The sequence below is a fragment of the Lolium rigidum genome, chromosome 1 (assembly GCF_022539505.1).
Source record: "Lolium rigidum isolate FL_2022 chromosome 1, APGP_CSIRO_Lrig_0.1, whole genome shotgun sequence".
Classification (NCBI taxonomy): Eukaryota; Viridiplantae; Streptophyta; class Magnoliopsida; order Poales; family Poaceae; genus Lolium; species Lolium rigidum.
Window position 1 is genome coordinate 38,537,957 of NC_061508.1, and position 6,693 is coordinate 38,544,649.

At 41.5% G+C, this 6,693-nt stretch overlaps 2 long non-coding RNA genes across 3 annotated transcripts; both read left to right on the top strand.

Annotated features, from left to right (window-relative positions):
- Positions 1-2,880: 2,880 nt before the first annotated feature.
- LOC124685227 lies at positions 2,881-4,402 on the top strand. 2 transcript variants are annotated; one of them, XR_006997338.1, is made up of 3 exons: positions 2,881-3,037; positions 3,263-3,520; positions 3,599-4,402. It is a non-coding gene; the product is annotated as an uncharacterized LOC124685227 (long non-coding RNA). The 2 variants fall into 2 exon arrangements; XR_006997337.1 differs by lacking the exon at positions 3,599-4,402 and having other exon boundaries at positions 3,263-3,591.
- A 33-nt stretch (positions 4,403-4,435) lies between these two features.
- On the top strand, positions 4,436-6,347 carry LOC124685228. Its single transcript, XR_006997339.1, has 2 exons — positions 4,436-4,860; positions 5,532-6,347. It is a non-coding gene; the product is annotated as an uncharacterized LOC124685228 (long non-coding RNA).
- Positions 6,348-6,693: the final 346 nt, after the last annotated feature.

A 6,693-nucleotide genomic window follows, 5' to 3' on the forward strand; every position in this document is an offset into this window, starting at 1 on the left:
CAAAAACAGCAGAAAACAGAAGCGGCGCTTCGGCATCTTGTTAATAGGTTAGTGCCGGAAAATGTATAATAATGATGTAAAGTATGTATAAAACATTCAAGTATTGTCATAAAAGTAGCATGGAACATAAGAAATTATAGATACGTTTGAGACGTATCAGTGTCCATCCCAAATAAAATATAAAATAAACAAATAATGCACCGGCACATTATGTACTTGAGAGATCCTAAATAATGGGGTGCACTGGGGAACTACATGGGAGCCACTCTTGAGGTCACTATATGAAAGGATGATAGATGTTTGATGCCATTACGTTGACGTAGACATGCATACCTCTCAAAATATATATGTTCAACACTCCTATTGCATTCAAAATAAAAAGCTCTAGCACATGAGTAATCTTGCTTCGCTCTGCGCAGGGCCTTTCTTTTACTTTTATGTTGAGTCATCATCTTCTTGATTTATGCACCAATTAAGAGAGCATAGTTGTCATTCTTAGTATAATGTGCATAGTCCCAAAATTTATTATTGATTGATTCATGATTATGATATTGCTTGTTCTTAAATTACTTGTATCTGGTCACCCTTTGAACTTTAAAGGTGTCCTAACATTTATGTTTTGCTACTTCATAAAGGACAAGCTGAGTACCACTTTGCTATCTTTTATCTATGCTAAAAACGAACAGTTGCTTTCAGTGCACTATTATTCATGATCCTTTGTTTGAGTTATTTTTCATGTTATAGCATAGTTGCTAAGTTCTATTGTTAGAATTATGTCTATCATGCCTATGCATAGAGTACTTAGATCCCAGCTCACAATGCTTTGCAATAACTTGATCAACATTGTGTTGGCTGCATGTCACCTCAAATTTTTTTTTATCACTTAATTACCTACTCGAGGACGAGCAGGAGTTAAGCTTGGGGATGCTGATACGTTGCAAACGTATCTATAATTTTTGATGCTCCATGCTTGTTTTACACCAATTTATATATGTTTTGTTTACACTTTGTTGCACTTTTATACATTTTCCGGCACTAACCTATTGACAAGATGCCACAGTGCCAGTTCCATGTTTTCTGTTGTTTTGTATTTCAGAAAAGTTGTACAGGAAATATTCTCGGAATTAGACGAAACAAAAGCCGAAGATCTTATTTTTCCGTAATGAAGATAAAGTCCAGAGGGGGGACGAAGAGGTGCCACAGGGTGGCCAGACCAGGCCCTGGCCCTGGCCGCTGGTCTGGGGGCCCTTGGCCTCCATCGACCTCTCCCTTCCGCCTATAAGAAGCCTCCTGCCGCATGAACCCTAAATATACCAGCCTCCATCCATGAAAAGATATGTAGCTCCGCCGCCGCCGAAGACAAGATCCGAGGGACAGAAGTCTCTGTTCCGGCACCCTGACGAGACGGGGAATTGCCCCCAGAGCCATCTCCATCGACTCCATCGCCATCTTCATCGCCATTGCTGACTCCCGTGATGAGTAGTGAGTAAATCCCCCGAGGCTGAGGGTGTTGGAGATATGCCCAAGAGGCAATAATAAATTGGTTATTATATATCTTTGTGTTTATGATAAATGTTTATATACCATGTTATAATTGTATTAACCGAAACATTGATACATGTGTGTTATCTTCTCTTTCTTAATAGATGGCCCCATTTTGCTGGTCTCACGGCAAGCCACGTCACCTGATTAAGAATTTTCACTTCCCTCATTGTTTCCCAGCCTTCTGGCCAGACCGACACGACAGGGCCGAACGAGAGCAGCTTTGGTCGCCAGACCGGCACGAAAGGAGCCGAACGTGGCCTGAAATAGATGCTTCACTGGCGTGGGGTGAAATAGATGCTTTGGACGTGGCCTGGGCTATGTTGGCCCGCTTGCTACCGCTCTGCGTCCTCCAGATTCGTTTGTCGTATCTACACTACTTATCTACACTACTTAAAAAGAAGGAACATGTTCCTTATTCTGCCTACTACCTCTCAATACGTCTAGATTTTGGTCGTCCTCGTGCTACTCCCGTCCACGCACCAATGGGCCATGGCAAACATGGGCTGTGCTCCACCGCACGCACGCCAAGGATTCCCGTCCTCACCCCACCCCCCACCCCCGCCTCCCCAAGGCTCCTCGCCCTCGCCGCTGCTGTTCCCCATCTTCTGTAACCCCCGCGACGCGCCGCCGTCGACGCCCCGGAGGGCATCCTCCTCAAGTGGATCGATGGACGCCGCGCGGTGTCTCCTCTGGACGATTCGTCCTCTGTGGATTCCGCATCGTTAGCGGCCGCTTGATGGCCTCCAAGATGACGCTCTGCCTGAGTGCCCCCACCCCAGCCGCCGGCCGCTGCATCTCGAGGTCCACCCCACCCTCTATCTCGCCCGCCGCCCCATCTCACGCGTTGGTATTCGAGCAGCAGCGGACTGGGCGGGGTTCAACCCCGACGGTGGCGGGAAGGGGCCATTGGCGGAGGAGGTGGGGCAGAGATAGGCCACCGAGAGCACCTTCCTCTTGCCGTGGCTGGGCCTCAGCGCCATCATCCTTGTCCAGGGCCTCGCGCTTGCTGCCTCTGGTAATTAACATAGAGACTTTGTTCGAGACCTCCGGATATGCCCTCAAGTGTTTGACAAATTGCTAACCAGTCTATTTGTATACAAGCAAGCCCACAGATGATCTCAAGTCACGTTTTAATGGGAGCTATTGACCTTTTTCACATAGATATCAAAGGATATCTTGGGAACCAAGCACCTTCAGGTTTGTTTGTATAATTGTTTTACCGGTTGATCTATGATACATAACTAAGCTGTTATGAGCGATACCAAATCGCTTCCCTCCATCGCAGAGTCGTCGCGGGTATGTAGAGAGATCCGGCAACCCACAGATGAGCTATGTTAAGCTTCAAGTATGTCATTTGTACCTTATTTAACTTGTCTCCAAATTTTTTTTTTGTACTGTACAGCCCATGATGGCACCGTTGGAAAGCTTTGCTCAGAGTGTAGGATCAACAACAGCAATAACACTTGAACATGATGCTGAGAGCAGTTTAAAGGTACATCTTTTGTTAACTTTTTTAATTGGATCTCAGTTTACCATATCACTTCATCTATCCCATGTCTATAATTTTAATAGGGCGTGACCTGGTCCGGGACACCTGATTGTGATAGTTACATGACACCAAAGAAATCCAATAGCCTCCCATTTTGTGGAAGTACTGTGTAATGCTCAATCTGGCTCCATCATTATATATACTTATAGATACATCTGTATTTTGCAGGGGTCAACATATGAGCCTGAGTGCGACGATAGCTTGCAGCCCAGGATTGGAATGTTTTTTGATAGCTGGGAGGACGGAGAGGCGTTTTACACAAGATATGCACATGAGGCCGGGTTCTCAGTTCGTAGATTTACACAACACAAAGGTGGTCATGGTGCATCGGTGTGGAAGCGTTTTATTTGCGCAAGGCAAGGATGGAGGGAAGAGAAATATATTCCAGCCAGCCAAGTAAATAAGCCTAGGAGGAAGTGAAGTTAAGTAGGTGCCTACTCACTGCAAGAACAAACCTTTTCAGTTTGATAAATGTTGACGCTCTGTAGTCTGTTTCATTGGCAGGAAGACATTTTTTTTTCAGTTTCGTTGTGCGATAAGGGGGTCAAGAAGCTGCGTCGCCCAGGTCTAATCCAGGCCTATCCACATGATCATTATTCGCCTTTTCCCCTTCCAGCGTGCTGTTTAGTTTTGATTTCTCATGGATCCATGGAGGTACTGCAGTCTTCTGCCAAATTTAGGCATAACTTAACAATAAACCTGTTATCGCCTCACATTTGGGTTAATTTAATTAAAGATATGCTTAGATAGTCCAAACAGCCATGGTATATGGGTGCAGTTGTGCAGCTCATCATTTAGTGTCTAGAGTTTACAAGTGCACAACATTATACCACAATCATTCTACAAGTACATAGTATAAAACATATATTTGACCAATTCTGTTCGTTGTTGGTTGGCTCGTGGGCAGGTGCTCAGAGCAATTCAGATAAGCAGTGGTCTGTTTATTTCATAAAAATATTTATCTTATAGACATGATCAAGGAGTATCGCAAATATAGTATTGCATGGCACTTAACTTTAGCCCTTCAAACCATGTCCATTCTGTAATTTAGAACGACCAGGCATGCGAGTAGAGCACTGGAACTCTTACTGCTATAGTAACATGTTTGTATAACACATGTTCATTTGCTGATGACATGGTTCTCGACATGGTCTGAATATTGTTATTGGTAAGTCATAAACCTCACAGTAATCTGGACAGACTTGCGATGGAAGCTACTCTCGACATGACTCATACAGTACTCTGACCATGATATTGTTATTACTGTTTGACTGATACAGGGAGAACTAAGGTTGCTTTTAGGGAATATTTTGGGTTTATAAATATTTTTCATAGCTATTAATTAATATATTAGACGGTACTATAATTTGAGTTTCACTAACCGAGTGAACTCTTGGCATCAGTAACCCCAGAATGCTACCATGTTCTACCAAGAAGCCTGATACGTGTAATAGTTGTGAGTATCTGTTGTTTGAACATAAAAATATAGTCCAGTATTATGGGACTGACAATGTATATTTAGCACTCCTTTTGATGTTGCTTGTTATTTATTCCGATTCAAGAAATTTTTATTTAAATAATCATTGTTTGTGTACATTAGCAACGATGCTCAAAATTAAAATGCATGAAGAAGCAAAACTCTACATTTTTATTGAGCTTGTTACAAAAGGTTATCATTCATCTCTCTATCAGAAGTATAAACTGTGAGATTCACAAGTCTCTGCATACACAAGGAAGATTCTCAATGGATTAGATCTCCCCCACAGGTAACTGATCTTCCTCTGATTTATGTTGGAAATATCAGTTCTTAAAATTTTGTAGCCCAATAAAGTTGTCCTTTGAACCACATTTTCAATATTGAATAATGTGGAGCAGGAAGTATGAGTTTTTGATCCCATGTGTTATACACTTAAATGTGAATAGCACAACATATGAGGGAGCAAACATTTCCCCCCGATTGGCATGAGTTTTGGTGTCCAATAGAGACATAGAGTGAAAAAAAGTAGACAGGGGTAACTGAATTAGAAGCGTTGAACTTCCAATCAGCATTATTATGATTCCATAGGATTTCTATGGATTTTTCCATTGACATTTACTATTTCAACCCCATGTTAGACGAAGCTTGGGATAAAAACTTTGCTCTTAACTCGTTGGTACAAGGCAAAAGGAAAAGCCTGAAAAGGTGATTTTGTAGTAGCAGATTACAGTATAAGGAGGCTTGCACAATGTGATTATTTCAACTAGAACAACAATTTGCACAGTTTGGACATACTCCTGTTTTTCAACATGGTAGGACGTCAGATCTTTAAGCAACTCTAGCTAATCAGAGTAGTGGCGCATCATTAGCTACTTCAGGAAAGACTAAATACTCTTGGATGCTAGATAAATTCAAATTATTTTGGTTAGTATTCTTACACAACTATTTATTTATATCCAGGTTACAACTATTTTGATTGATTACCAAGTGTTGGTGTACTATACTCTTCAGCTCTTCAGAACTTTGTGAAGTTGAGTGAACTATTACCAAGAAGAAAATTATGGACACAATACACAGTATCTGATTCAATATCGATGAGCTTTGTGATGTCAAGTGCAAAACTCTGGAGATTGATTTCATTGTCATGCAATATTGAAGGATCCAGGTTTGTTGACACATTAAATTTCCGCTGTTTTTCTTATGGTGACATTAGCCATGTGCCGGAACCTTAGTCACACTCGCTTCTTTTTTTCCTTTTTCTTTTTACCCTTTTCTTTATTTTTCTTCCTTTTTTTCTTTCCTTTCTTTCTCATTGTTTTTGTTCTCTTTTCTGTTGGGTATCATATCTATCCTACCCTAATTTGCTTGAGAAAAAGGCTTTGATGTTATTGTTTTTGTTTGCTTATGGTGACATCCTATTATGAATGGATCATCAGTTGTGTTATTTGCACTACCATGACCCCATCGATAATTCTACATGATTTTAAGTCGAGATCTGCACACAAACCAGCAACAAAGCTAGAGTACTGGAGCTGAAGGTTGAGGCGACTAGCACACACAGAGAAGGAGAAACGAGTGGAAATATGAGGCGAAGACAATTTTTTTTTTGGGGATAACATTGGAGCGACAGGAGCTGGTGATGTTGAGCTGCATTGGCTCCTATATATGTGTGGCAGCAACATTCATGTTAATATATTTCTAGATAAAAATCTGGATCACTCTTATACCGACATTGGAGAATATATTTCATGAAGTTAATTGAGATCTATTTAAATTTATGAATTTCTTTGTTTCCTTAGCTTTGCATCGGTTATGGTAATTTGTTTCTCTCTGCGGTTGTGGACCTGTTCCCAATCTCGTATGTCAATGTTGCAACATTTTATCAATGGACGATATTCCAATTATGTATGGGATGTTCTTCTGCCACAAATTTTGTTGGAAGATCTTTTTTTTTTGAGGAAGTAACCACGTGTTCATATCAAAGACCAAGTACAAACGGACCACACACACGTAGTACAAACCAGAAGGACCTAGAGACACAGGTGTCCTTGGAACTTTGCACAAAGACCCCCCAAAGAAAGAAAAAACATTTCAGCCCTTGGAGGCCCTTGCACACATCAGC